Source organism: Lissotriton helveticus, chromosome 5_1, assembly GCF_964261635.1.
Source record: "Lissotriton helveticus chromosome 5_1, aLisHel1.1, whole genome shotgun sequence".
In the NCBI taxonomy this organism is placed as follows: Eukaryota; Metazoa; Chordata; class Amphibia; order Caudata; family Salamandridae; genus Lissotriton; species Lissotriton helveticus.
Window position 1 is genome coordinate 1,998,573,750 of NC_136065.1, and position 15,051 is coordinate 1,998,588,800.

A 15,051-nucleotide genomic window follows, 5' to 3' on the forward strand; every position below is an offset into this window, starting at 1 on the left:
ATAGGATCAATTTGATATTCGTGTGAATATGCTGCCCCAGCACCTCATCCATCTTAAGTATCACCCCCTCCCAATATTTCTGTATGGCTGCACATTCCCAAAGGATATGGATAAAGGTGCCCTCCTGCCCACATCCACGTACACATTCACTATCTTGGGTGTAGCCCATATGGACCAGTGAGGGTCCAGACAAATATGTTCTGTGAAGGACTTTTAGCTGTATTAGTCTGAATCCAGAGGAGATGGCCACCTGACGTGGAGATGCCACTGCAGCCCGCCATTCCTCGTCATCCAACCCAGCCACGTTGTGGTCCCATTTACTTCTGAGACGAATCAGGGGATCTGGCGTGTTGTTCAGTAGCTTTTTGTATATGAGATATATGGCCTTTTCCGGCAAGTCGCCATCAAGGATCCTGTCCTCTAATGGGGAGGATTCTGGGAGATCTGCACCCCTTGGGAGAACGGCCAGCAGAGCATGTCAAATTTTGAGATAGCGAAAACGTTCAGAGTCTGCCATCTCATATTCTTTCTGTAAGCTGGAAAATGGTACGACATCGCCCGACCTTCCAAAGGTCCCCAATACTGGAGATTCCGATGTCAAAACCCCAGGAACCCGACCGCTGACCCAGCTGATCACAGTGCCAGAGCGGCGTAGCTCGAGTGAGCCTGCCCTCCCAACACAGGCTTCTATTGGCTTCTTTCCATGCCTGCACCGCATGGTGAGTCGGGCCGGAGAGGATGGGCGATACTGATATATTTGTTTTTATACAGCGCCCCCTCAAATCCACCTCCCAGGTGGAGCCAACGATCTATCTGAAAGGCCGTGTTGTCATGCCCGACGATACCTGCATTGGTTGATAGACACAAGCTGCGAGGCCCAGTAATATTTTTTCATGTCAGGGAGTCCGATGCCACTGTCTAACCATCCCAGAGTGAGTTTCTGTGTGGCAGTGCGGGGGGGGGGGGGGCTTTCCCTCTCACAGCAGGTCTCGCACAGTAGACTCCAGCTCCTTAAACTACGACGCTGAGACCGGGAGGGGCGTATTATGCAGCGCATACAGCAGCCGGTGAAGTGACATCATCTTAAATAATGCTGCTCTCCCCAGTAGAGTTAAGGGGAGCGACCTCCAGTGCTGCGCGTCAGATTTCAGACATACCAGCAGAGGCCGAAGGTTAGCGTCATAGAAGCGAGATAGGTCCTTGGACACCCAGATGCCCAAATACTTGAACCCGATTGTGAGAAGTTGGCCTGGTATATGATGTCCACTATTCTAGTGGGCACCTTGCACCAGTCCAATCGATCCCTATTGATGGTAGGTTGTAAAGTCAACCTTATAGAAAGCTCTCCTAGTGGTAGCTGTAGAGAGCAGCCTTCAGGCTAAGACTCAGAGGCGAGTTAAGCAAGTTGTTTTACCATTTGTAATCACTTGAGTACCAAATGAAAGCACACCACACAAGGTATATAACCAATATATATGTATTTATTCTAAACACAAGTTGCACAGTATACGTTTTGCCCTAGGGGCCTCACAAACCATATACTAATATAGTGGTATAAGAACCACGTGAGAAATAGAAAGCAGGCCTAGGGCCTGTGGAATCGCTGGGGCTGTCTAGAACCACTAAAGGATAGGGTGCAGGAGGCCCACGGGAGACGCGTGCAGTGTCTAAACACAGACGCGGGTTACCATTGACTTTCAAGTTACAAATTTAAAGATTAAGGGCACAAAGGAGTGAACTACGATGGAGCCTTTTAGACTAGGACACTTGGAGAGTCAATGCCCATGGAAGCACCAGAGTGCTTTAGTTACCTCACCCAGGGAGGCCGGGTGCATATGTGTCTTTCCGTGTCGGGATTCGTTGTCGATTCCAATGGAGAGCTGCGAAGAAGTGCTGCAGGCGACCAAAGGAAAAGTGTCCGGGTGGATCGAAGATCTGAAGAACCTGAAAGCAGAGGAGACCGAGTCTGGGCCACTAGTCAGTGAACAGGGCGGTGATAGGAAGATGCCACCAAATGTCGGGTGATTCCAGGTGAAGCTTGTCTCTTCAGCCATGAGGACCAGGAGGCGTCGACGACGACCAGGACCTGGATTCGAGCTGTCCCACGAAGGATCTAGTTGACTGCGGTGTCGGTATCTGGATTGGACCCAACAGGCCTTGGCAAATGCAATCCACGCAAGATGTCGACAATGGCTTCGGTGCACACCAGCAAGGTCTGAGGAACTTCTCTTTTGGGGAGAAGTTGGAGCAAGCCTGGAGCAACCAGGAAAGCAAGTTGAAACCAAGATTTGTCTTCTTGGGGGCTCACTAGCCAACTGACTAGGAACCACGAAGACGCTTGGAGCTGAAATGCACAACGGAGGCCCACGGGACATGCATGAAGTGTGGGCCTCCGATCTTCGGTGCAAATGGTGCTCGGGTCTGGGGCTTCAAGCATCCCAATGCACAACTTTGGGATACCTCAGGAAGTCGGTGCAGGTTGCAAAATGAAGGATGTCCAGGAGTTCCGGTCCCACGTCTCTCGTGTCCGCCACAGGTCTCTGCTTTGCTGGGAGTGCAGGTCAGCGTCAGATGTCTGGAAGTCCGTGTCCTGAGTTGCAGAGACTTCGGGATCCGGCGAAAGCCTTGACAATGCAGACCGGCAAAAATGCAGTTGGAGCCTGTTTGAACAGGGTGGTCACTCCTTGACCACAAGGGAGATTTCTTCCGTCTTCCAGTCGAAATGGAATGTCGAAGGTCCAAGATATATGTTGCAGAGTTTCGTCCAGGGTAATCTAAAGTCCTAGGGACTGGGTTCCTATACTTATACTAAGTTTAGGGGATGGACTAACTCTAGGGTCACACCTATGGGTGGACCCAGGGTGGGGGTGGTTACACTCCTTTCCCATTGTCCTGTTTCATGCCAGAGCTGGGGCTGAGTGCCCAAGCAACCGGTTTGAACTGGGAAATGCATGGAGCACCTTGTGTGCCCCAGGCAGTGTCTGGAAAGCATTCGCTAAATGCAACCCACCCTGCCCCAATACACTAAAGCCTGTCTGGTGAGGTGCTGGCACCTCCCTGGACAGGAAACCTTTTTTCCAAACCTCCCCTGCCGGAGTTTCGTCCAGCAGCAGGAGGGCAGACTCGTGTCTGTGGCAGCAGCATCCATTTTGTGATGCCGGGGCTCTGTTTAACATTAACCGGGCAAACCAGTAGCTACATGTCTTCTCCCTCTAGAAGGGTGGAATGCTACCCCCGCCCGCCGCCAGAACTGGCGGGGGTAGTATTCCAAAGTCTTTGACACCTTACACGACATGTTTTGATAAAGCCAAACCAAAGTTAGCATTAACTGCGAGGATTATAATGCACTTAAGAGTATATGGTATGGCTATATCATAGAACAGCTATAAGGAGATGTTTCCGAAAGCTGCAGACTGGCTCAGCTCATGCTAGGGCACCCTCTCACATAAAACCAAGCACTCTGCCTCCAGGATTGTTAAGGAGTGACTTATAGGTGTATATGTGTCTATATCTATATATATATATATGTGGGCCTAATTAGCAGGACCACAGCCATACTAAAGTCGAAAAAACAGTGAAACACAGCAAAAAGTAGGGGTAACCATAGGAAGCAGACCCTACTCTCCTACACCAATCTGCCCATGTTTTTGGCCCTTCCATGTCATGGGCACTCTGCCCATACACAGAAGTAAGGTATCATTTTTATCGGGAGACTGAGGGGGAACAGTGAGTGGTAGGAAATGGGCGCCGTGCCGTGATCCCACAACTTTCCCACAAAGATATTAGAGGAAAATTACTTTTTAGCTACATTTGATTTTCTTAGCTGCTTCGGCAAAGGAAAATGTTGGGGTATCAACACAAGCCACACCTCCCTTGACTCCCACAGGTGCCTAGTTTTCAGAAATGTCTGGATTTTTTAGGTTCCCCTAGATGTCTGCAAACCCGGTACCTGTTTTTTTAACAGGAAAGCGGGGGGAACACTTGGTGGTAGGAAACTTGTGGCGGCCAGGTGAACCTTTAACTTTTTCCACATGAAAGTGATGAAAACATGATTTTTTCAGCTAAATTTGTGGTTTGCTGTGGATTCTGGGTATGAAAATGTTGGTAGATTCACGCAAGCCACACCTACCCGGACTCGCCTAGGTGTCTATTTTTCAGAAATGTTTGAGTTTGGTACGTTTCCTTAGATTGCCACTGAGCCCGGGACCAAAAACGCAGGTGACTCCCATGCAACACCAGGTAGTTTTGCCATATGAACCGTTTAAGTCTCCACAGTATGTTTTGGGGTCTTTCCTTTTGTTGGCACTAGTCCTACCCACACAAGTGAGGTACCATTTTTATCGGGAGACCTAGGAAAATGCTGGGTGGGTGGAAGTTTGTGGCTCCTTACAGATTACAGAACTTTCCATCACAGATTGTTGAGGAAACCTTGTTTTTTTGTTTATAATGTTTGAGGTTTGCAAGGGAGTCTGGGTTGCAAAACCTGGTAAGAGCCACACCAGCCACCCCATCCTGGATTACCCAGGGTGTCTAGTTTTCAAAAATGTACAGGTTTGCTAGGTTTCTTTAGGTGCCAGCTGTGCATGGGTATGAAATCCACAGTTACTTACAGTGCGAAAAAAGGGTCAGTTTTCACTGTAAAAGTATGATGGGTCCACGTTGCGATTTGCGCCGTTTCCTGTCGCGGGCAATAGGCCTACCCGCTCATGTGAGGTACCATTTTTATCAGGAGACTTGGGGGAACACAGAACAGTAGAACAAGTGTTATTACCAAGTCTTATTACCAATTGACTTTCTATGCATTTCTGCCTTCCAAATGTAAGACAATGTGTAAAAAAAGTCATTTTGAAAAATGTCCTCTAATTCACATGCTAGTACGGGTATCCAAAATTTCAGAGATGTGCAAATACCACTGATTTTAAACTCTATATTTTGTTCCCATTTAGGAAATACATAGGTTTCCTTGATAACTGTTTGTTCACTATTTCTATTTTGCCAAATGAATAGCTATATACCCATTACACAATTAAACCATTGGAAGGCGCAGTTCTGTTATTGGCTCTGGATAACTTGGGTTTTGCAGCGTGAATCTTTCTGGATTCACTATGCTGTGCATTATTCCGCGGTCTTGTGGTTGGGTCCGGATTCGTAGTCTTTTCTTTGTTTTTTTTTTTTTTTTTTCTCTTAGCCCAGGTGGGCGTCGGCGTCACACCCCCTTGGGTGTATTTCCGGTGACGTCGGCATGCTTCCTGCGGAAGCTCCCACTCTTGGGCGCCATCTTCAGATTCTTTTTTTCCGCGGTCGGGTCTGGATCGTTCCCGTTTGGGCTCCAGACATTTTTGGAGAAAGAAGAAAGAAAATACGAGGAAAAGTCATCTGCAGACTCCAGGGGACTTCATCGACGAAAAACCAGCAAGGATAAGGCGTTTTCCATCGAGATCTTCGTCGACGAACATGCGACCAGAGAGGCCCTGGACGCTCGATGATGGACAACACGCCATTCAAGTTCTGCCGTAACTGCCACCACAAGTACGCGCAGAAGGACCAGCACCCATGTATGCAACCTTTGCCTACCGGTGGACCACGAAAGCGGAGACTGCAACGCCTGTTCCGCCTTCACCCCGAAGACCCTTCGTGTGAGAGAGAGGCAGAGGGTAGCACACGCCGCCCTGCAGGGGAAGGCCCCCGACTCCGTCACTCTACGAGCTGGGGATGTCCTCCGAGGAAGAAGACAACGCTGCCGCCGAAGACGACAGCTACACGGTCGTAGAGACCGATTACACGAAGACTTCTGACAAGATAGGAGACTCTTCGGCCCCCAAGAACCCGAGAGACTCTGAGTCTAGAAAAATCGAGGGCAAGACCCCGAAAGCGCCGACGCCAAAAAAGGCGGCGTCCGCGACTACTCCCAGGCCCAGCGGATCCTCCGAGAAGGAGTCCCCGGCGCCGAGAGCTGCTGATCAGCAGAAAACGTCGAAAATCGTCCCCGAAAAGGATCGATCGACGCCGAGGGAGAAAGACCCAAAACTGACGACGACGACCAGAGACCCAAAATCCGGTTCGACGTCAAACTTCGACTCCGAGAGGCACGGCGACGAGCCATCCGCCGAAGAGAGCGGCCGACCCATCCGACGCGGAACACGCGGCCGAGATGGAGAAGAAAAGAAGGCGCCTCGAGGCAGAAATGGAGAACATCATGCAGCGGAAGAAAGATTTCGACGCAAAGATGAAAGCCTTCACGATCCCTCACAAGACCAAGCCACCGGTGATGGAGGCGGTCGAGGAGGAAGAGGAGATCGCCGAAGTCACAGAGGAACAAGACCAGGACATCGAGGTGATCGACGACCAGGAGGAGTACGAGAATCCCTACGATAGTTACAACTATGGGGAGGAAGAGGATGGCAGGACAGACAGAGTCGGCACCCTCGGACCTTCAGGAGGTAGATTACATCGATGTCAACACCGACAGCCCGGAGGAGGTGGTCGACACTTACCCCTCGAGGCCCTCGCCGCCGGACGACATCGGGGCCTACAACTCGGTGATACAATCTGCCGCAGCAGCTTTCAAGCTCAAGCTTGACTAAGAGAAGCAGAAAGCAGACTTCCTTCTAGAAACATTGCTCCCAACACAAACGAGGAGCCAATTCCTTCCAATGCTCGAAAGCATCTTGGCTCAGGGGAAGGAAGCATTCAGGGAGCCCGCAACATGCAAAGCAGTAACTCCCAGAACTGAGAAAGTACAAACATGCCGCAAAGGACCCGGCCTACATTCAGGGCACGGTCTCCGCAGACTCCATTATCACGGCCACAGCAAGGAGGAGGGCTAACGTACCCACTACCTCGGGCCCGCCACCGGATAAGGAGAGCAAAAGGATGGATCTGGTGGGCAGAAGGATCGAACGGAATGCCGCGACCCACTGGCGTATGGCTAATTCCAACGCCCTGATAAACAGGCACATGTACCAGATCATGGAGGGGCTGGGGCAGTTGGTGAAGGACCTGCCCCAGGATGCCAGGCAGAAGGCCGAAAAGCTGGTTGAAGAGGGAAAGAACGCAGCTAATTCTTGCCTTAAGACGGCCCTGGATGGGGCAGACACAGCCAGCAGGCTCATGATGATGGGTGTCACGGAAAGGAGGCACGCCTGGCTCAGGATTTCAGGTTTCAAACCGGAGGTGCAACACAGCATCCTGAACACACCGTTCAACGGCAGCACGCTTTTCGGGACAACAGTTGATGAAACGCTCAGCCAACTGAAAAAAGATAACGAAACAGCAAGATCCATGGGAGCATTGCAGTTCAGAGGGAACAAGAGGGGCACCCCGTCACGGAGGCCCGGCGGGAGAGGCGGAAACCAGCCAGGTACATCACACCAGGCTTTCCAGCAAACGCACCAGTCAGACCCGCAAGCTCAGCATGGTCAGCAGAAGCAGTCCTGGCAGTACCAACAAAGAGGCCAGTCCTTTCGAGGGAGAAATGGACGGGGACAAAACAGGAGAGGAGGGCAGCAGCCCACCTCTAAGTGACTTCAAAAAACTCCGTGTGCCCGCCCACAAAAAAGGTCCCAGGGGGCAGCACGTGCAGATGGGTCAAGACAAGCTAGACACCTACGACCACATGACACCAGTGGGAGGAAGATTAAGATTTTACCTCCGAGAGTGGAGAGAAATCACATCAGACAAATGGATCCTCAACATTATCCAATTAGGATACTGCATAGAATTGGAGGGGAGACCAACAAGCAGAAAACCAAAAAGAAAGCCACTAGCAGGCAAGCAGCTGCAGTGTCTTCAGGAGGAGGCGAAGGAACTCCTGCGGAAACAGGCCATAGAACGGGTGCCCTTCAAGGAAAGAAACACAGGAATATACTCAACGTACTTCCTGGTACCAAAGGTAGACGAGACAATGAGGCCCATTCTAGACTTACGTTTCCTGAACAAATTCATAAGAACGCAAAAATTCAAAATGACCTCCCTGCAAGAGGTGCTCCCACAGTTGCAGACCGGGGACTTCATGGTCACAATAGACCTCAAAGACGCCTACCTGCACATCCCAATGAACAGAAAGCACAAACACATGCTCAGGTTCACCATTGGAGAAAGCCACTACCAGTTCACGACACTGGCCTTCGGACTAAAATCAGCACCAAGAGTTTTCACAAAGTGCCTCGCAGCAGTCGCAGCGCACCTACGAAGGCAAGGTATACACGTATACCCTTATCTGGACGACTGGCTGGTGAAAGCAAACTCATACCAGAAATGCAAGCAGCACGCACATACAGTGACGAGCACGCTCATAAACCTGGGGTTCTCCATCCATTGGAAGAAATCATCAATGGAGCCGGAACAGGTAAAAATCTTCCTGGGAGCACAGATCAACACCTTACAGGGCAAGGTGTTCCCCAGCGAGAAGAGGGCAAGGGCGCTGGTGAAGGAAACTCGCCTCTACCGGAAGGGACAAGCTCGGACAGTGAGGACTGCGAGCAAGATCATGGGCATGATGGCATCATGCATCCACCTGGTACCAAATGTACGACTCCACATGAGACCCATTCAAGAATGGCTGCAAGAGCAATGGTCACAAGCCACAGGCAGTTGGGAGGATCTAGTGGTTGTAACGCACGCAGTGCAGAAGGAGATGGCATGGTGGACCATGGAGAACATAACAAGGGGTAAGCCTCTAACGCCGCCAACAGTGACCATCACCACAGACGCATCCCTGAAGGGATGGGGCGCTCACATGGAGGAGCTCAAGGTGAGGGGACTGTGGACGACAACAGATGCGGCAAAGCACATCAATTACTTAGAACTGAAGACGATCTTCTTTGCACTGAAAGCCTTTCAAACAAGACTGTACAAACACAAGGTATTGATACAGACAACACCACTGCGATGTTCTACATCAACAAGCAGGGGGGCACACAGTCAGCACCGCTTTCAACGCTGGCGCAGGAGATATGGAGATGGGCCATCCCTCTCAAGATAGACCTGCTAGCCATACACCTACCGGGGAAGGACAACATACAAGCCGATTGGCTCAGCAGGCAGACATCGGCATCCCACGAGTGGGAGCTCAATGCTCAGGAGACAAGGTGCCTGTTCGACAGGTGGGGGACACCATCGGTGGACCTGTTTGCCACACGCCAAAATGCAAAATGCCAAAACTTCGCATCCAGGCAGCCCCAAGAGGGGTCACTGGGGAATGCCCTATGGATAGATTGGTCAAGGACATTTGCTTACGCCTTTCCCCCGATACCACTGATGCACAGAGTGCTGAGCAAGTGCAGAGCGAGCAACATGACACTGATACTGGTCACACCACAGTGGGCGAGGCAGACATGGTACTCGCAGATCATGGAGATGACACAGTGTGCACCCCACAGATTCAGCAGGAGGAAAGACCTACTCTCCATGCAGAACGGAGAGGTGCTACATCCAGAGCCAGAGAGCATGAGCCTAGTGGCGTGGCTCCTGAGGACATAGAGTTCGCACATTTGAGGCTACCAGAAAGCACCCTGAGAGTACTTAGGGAGGCACGAAGGCCCAGCACTCGAAAGTGCTACGTTGCGAAATGGAAAAGATTCACAATATGGTGCAGACAGGAAAGACTACACAATCGAATGAAGAGGGACTCCACAGTGCTAAGGTACCTGACGCACTTGCTGGAGAAGAACCTTAGCTCATCCTCTTTAAGAGTCCACTTGGCAGCGATAGTCGCCTACACAAGGGGAGAAACTTGCAGGAGTTTCTTCACATCACAAGTGGTGAAGAGATTCCTAGAAGGGGCGAAAAGGATCGCACCACCCAAGCGGGTGCCGCCACCTGCATGGAACTTGAACACAGTCCTAACGGAACTCATGAAAGAGCCTTTTGAACCATTTCACAAAGCCTCCCTAAAGATGCTAACTATGAAAACAGCCTTCCTGGTTGCAATAACGTCCTTACGCAGAGTAAGCGAGCTTCAAGCGCTGACGCTACAAGAACCATACATACAAATACACAACGATAGAGTTGTGATGAGGACTGACCCACACTTCAGGCCGAAGGTGGTATCCAAATTTCACATGAACCAGTCTATACAGATACCGAGTTTTTTCCAAAAACCTACAACCAGCGCAGAGCGAGCTCTGCACACCCTGGACGCCAGAAGGGCAGTCATGCACTACATTGAAAGGACAAAGGGACACAGGAAAACAAAACAGTTTTTTGTGTCATTCGCAAACAGCTTCATGGGCAAAGCAGTAACCAAAAAGACCATTGCACGATCGCACAGACAATTCAACTCTGCCACAAACGTGCAGGACAGGAACTGGCTGAGGGGACACGTGCCCACTCCACCAGGAAGAAGGGCGCTACAATAGCCTTCCTGGCTAACACACCCATAGAGGACATATGCCTGGCGGCAACATGGGCTTCGGTGCACACGTTCACGAAGCACTACTGTGTGGACATACAAATGAACAAGGAAGCTCAAGTGGGACAGAAGGTGCTACAGCACATATTCAACACCCAACGCTCATCTTCCACCCAGCCGCCACAGAGATGAGAAACCGCTACAAAATCTATGCACAGCATAGTGAATCCAGAAAGATTCACGCTGCAAAACGAATAGTTTTCTTACCTGTCGGTGTAGTTTTGCAGCTTGAAGATCTTTCTGGATTCACTAGCGAACCCACCCACCTCCGCCAGAAAGATGAGGCTGGAGAGAGAAGAGGTGGTTAACTAAAGAATGGACTTTGAAAGTACAAAGCGGTAAATACAAACTAAATAGAACATTGCCATTACTTCGGAAACGAAAGAAACCCGGAAAAAATGAACCCAAAGATGGCGCCCAAGAGTGGGAGCTTCCGCAGGAAGCATGCCGACGTCACCGGAAATACACCCAAGGGGGTGTGACGCCGACGCCCACCTGGGCTAAGAAAAAAAAAAAAAAACAAAGAAAAGACTACGAATCCGGACCCAACCACAAGACCGCGGAATAATGCACAGCATAGTGAATCCAGAAAGATCTTCAAGCTGCAAAACTACACCGACAGGTAAGGAAACTATTCGTTCTTGTTGAACCTACAAATCCTATATATCCCTGCAGCCAGAAGGGTCCAGCAGACTTAAAAGTATATTGCTTTAAAAAATCTGCTCTACTTACAAAAAGTTATAGGTGAAAACATTGATACAATAGCCTGTTTTTCTACACAAATGACCACTTGCTGAATTCAGACTTTTGTCTACTTTTCTGAAATGAATAGCTTTCTGGGATCTGTTATTGCTTTCACACCCATTTCTACCACTAACTGGAAGGACGTTGAAAGAACAAAAAATAGGAAAAATAGGCTGTCACAGTAAAATGCCAAAACTGTGTAGAAAATGTTGGCTTTCTGACAAAATTCTGGCTGTTCCTGAAAGCTGAGACAATCGTTATTTTAGCACCACAAACCCTTTGTTGATACTTTTTGCAGGAAAAAAACCAGACGATTTCTTCTGCAGCGCTTTTCCCCCAAAATGGTAGTCATATATTGGCTAATTTCTCTGACTGCTCCAGGGGAATCCACCAACCCTTGTTATCATTAGAATCCTCAGGATGTTAGAAGAAAAGGTCGCAAATTTGGCATGAATACCTTATGTGGACAAAGTTACAGGGGCCTTAGCACAAGCTACCCCAAATAGCCACAAAAGGGCTTAGCACGGGGGTGGGGAGGCCTAGCAGCGAAGGCGTTAATGCACCTCGACCGCTGGCCATAAAAAACTAAAAAAGATGCAGGCAACATACTGAGGGCATATGTCTAAAGAGGTGGGGGGTGAAGGTGTTTGGGGGTGCTAATCCCCTCTTGTAAAGACGTAGTCTCTGGCTGGTATTCTGGTCTGACCTTTCTGGTCTGGAAACCTTTCCAAAGTATATTTTCACTACCCACCCCTCCACCCCTACTCAGCTGTCGTCTCGTCACCACACACTCCTGCACCACATGATAGGCCGTTACAAAGGATGATTGCCATGATTCACACCTTCTAGTAGCTCTCTAAGACACACTCAGAAACAAAACATGCTTTAAAACTGTTGCACTCTGCAACTCTGTTTTTTAAAGAAAAGTATAGAACATCACTTTTTTAGCTTTCACCACCAAATCTCCTGTAACTAAAACATTTTTTGAAAACCTATGACACTGCCTGCATTGTTCTTTTTGTTATTACTTTAAATCTGGTTACACAGCATTTGAAACATGTAAAAAACGGTGAGTCAAAATAATTGGCATAGGCGACATCTATTGGCTTTGCCAATGCTTGTTAGTAATGTGAATGGATTCAATGCTTAAAGTGTTGTGCTGTTGGGATTCTGATTGGCTGCTTGTGAGTGATGTATGGTTGGTTGAGTTGTGGTTGTGTGGTTGCTGAGTTCTGTTCTCTGCCTTTTGCAGCTGAGGTGACCCTCGATCCAGACACTGCGAATCGCCGTCTCATCTGTTCTGAGGACGGAAGGAGCGTGCGGCTGGGAGACATCAAGCAGGATCTGCCCGACACGCCCCAGAGATTCACGAAGTACACCAATGTGCTGGGAAGAGAGCGGCTGAGCTCTGGGAGGCATTACTGGGAGGTGGAGGTGGGGGACAAGACAGACTGGATCCTGGGGGTGTGTGACGAGGCTGTGAGCAGGACGGAGGAGAGCACACTATCACCTGAGGATGGATACTGGACAGTGTGGCTCGAAAATGGTGAATATGGAGCTCTCACTGACCCCCCAACCTCCACCATCCTGAACCCCTGTCTGCCTCCCAGGACTGTGGGTTTCTTCTTGGACTATGAGGCGGGCAGGTTCTCGGTGTACAATGTGAATGACCGGTCTCTGCTCTTCACCTTCTCAGAGGCCTCGTTTCCTCCCACCCTGCGACCCTACTTCTATCCAGGACTCCACGATGGAGGAAGGAATGTAGGAGCCCTGCAGATCGTGCCAGTGACAGGACGGGAGTGAGAGCAGTCGAGACTGTTGACTGTACCAGGTAAGAGGACTGTGTATAATGTCATTATAAAACATGAGGAGATGATGGATGGAGAGCTGAAACTTTTCAGACACTTAAAGATCTGGGTTGAATCCATCGTGCCCTTACTCACTTTACCACTGGATTCTAGCTAGCCTAGCCTGTGGTACCCCGAAATCGGTCCCAGGATGCTGTTTCCGGTCCAGGGAAGACCTGGCTTGGCAGTTCGGGCGGTACTGTTCCCATGAGGCACAGGGTCAAGACTGATTTGCATTTGGCTGGGTCTGAACTAGGGTGGCGAAGTGAGCTAAATAACGAAGGATTCAACCCAGATCCGTGACTGGGGGTGAGTGTGTGAAAGTTTCAGTGTTCAGTCCATCATCTCCTTGTGTTCCCTAATGTCCTCATTACCACATAAAGGTGGGTTTCATATCGCTCACTGTCACCAGATAAAGGAGCAGTAATGGTACCCTCTGTCGTCAGGTATAGTAGATGTGTACACTGTAAGTTACTGTGACTAACGTCAGGTAAGAGCAGTGTACAGAGGCACTCTCTGCCTCCAGGTGCATGAGCTGTAAAGGAACCCGCAGTAAGGACACAATGTTTATTGTCATTACAAGTGAGTAGTAATATCACAGACCTGCTGCGTGCAGGCTCAGGGCTGCCGGCTGGCTTCCCTCAGAAGCTGTGATGGACGTAGCCCGGCAGCGGGCACACTTTATGTGCTTGCAGATCACAGCTGAGTGAGAAAAACACAACACATCCTTCCGCTTCCGGAGTAAAGAGACGGAGTTCCGGTGCCCAAGGCACAGACAGTAGAGTGAGGATGGAACCAGTCTTGGAATCTGCCTTTGCAGCCATGATGCTGAGAAAAACTAATTGATGCTGAGGCTCAACGTTATTTACAAATGAGGGGGTGATGAGTGGACTAGGAAGAAAGGGGAAGAGGAAGACTTTGAAACTGAACTGCTGCCAAATGTCTTGTGTGACATTTCATCACAGGTTTGGGTTTATTGAAACCGAAAAGCAAATTGCATTGTGCAAAATGTAGTTTTGTTTTCTAGACTCAGACGAGCAAGCACATTGACACTGGCTTAAAAGTCAGAGAGGGCTGAAGGTGTCGCAAATGGCAGCTATGGAAAGGTTTTTTTTAATGTGTTTTTAAAAGCGAGAGGGAGAGTGGGAGAGGAGGTGAAGGATGATAAAATTATTTTAGCAAGCAGGGGCTAGGATATTTTTTTAAAAGGGTGCTGCAGTACTCACAGAGAGGGATCACACAAAGACGGATACTTAATCAATCAATACATTTATAGAGCGCGCTACTCACCCGCGAGGGTCTCAAGGCGCTGAAGGGAAGGGGGGGGGGTGCTACTGCTCGAATAGCCAGGTCTTGAGGTGTTTCCTGAAGATGAGATGGTCCTGGGTCAGTCGTAGGTGTGCGGGGAGGGAGTTCCATGTCTTGGCGGCCAGGTAGGAGAACGACCTTCCTCCGGTGGTGGCTCTGCAGATCCGTGGGACGGTTGCAAGGGCGAAGCTGGAGGAGCGGAGCTGGCGGGTAGGAGAGTAGAACGAGAGGCGGTTGTTGAGGTATTCAGGGCCCATGTCGTGTAGTGCTTTGTGTGCGTGGGTGAGGAACCTGAACGTGATCCTCTTGCTGACGGAGAGCCAGTGCAGGTTTCTCAGGTGGGCCGATATGTGGCTGTGGCGAGGGATGTTGAAGATGAGTCGTGCGGAGGCGTTCTGTATGCGCTGAAGTCGTTTATGAAGTTTGGCTGTGGTTCCTGAGTAAAGGGCGTTCTCGTAGTCCAGTCGGCTGGTGACGAGGACCTGCGTGACCGTCTTTCTGGTTTCTGTGGGGATCCACCGGAAGATCTTTCGGAGCATGCGCAGGGTGTTGAAGCAGGAGGATGAGATGGCGTTTACTTGCTTGGTCATCGTGAGTGAGGAGTCCAGGATGAATCCCAGGTTGTGTGCGTGGTCTGTGGGTGACGGTGCGGTGCCCAGGGCTGAGGGCCACTAGGAGTTGTCCCAGGCGGATGGGGATTGTCTGAGGATGAGGACCTCCGTTTTGTCTGAGTTCAGTTTC

The 15,051-nt window shown here is 50.0% G+C and overlaps 1 pseudogene across 1 annotated transcript in view; it reads left to right on the top strand.

Moving 5' to 3' along the window:
* LOC144756152 (E3 ubiquitin-protein ligase TRIM39-like) overlaps positions 1-15,051 on the top strand; it is a 189,951-nt pseudogene that overhangs the window by 140,837 nt on the left and 34,063 nt on the right. The window contains exon 8 of the transcript XR_013595083.1: positions 12,408-12,986. The product of XR_013595083.1 is annotated as an E3 ubiquitin-protein ligase TRIM39-like (transcript). The remainder of the gene's footprint in view (positions 1-12,407; positions 12,987-15,051) is intronic.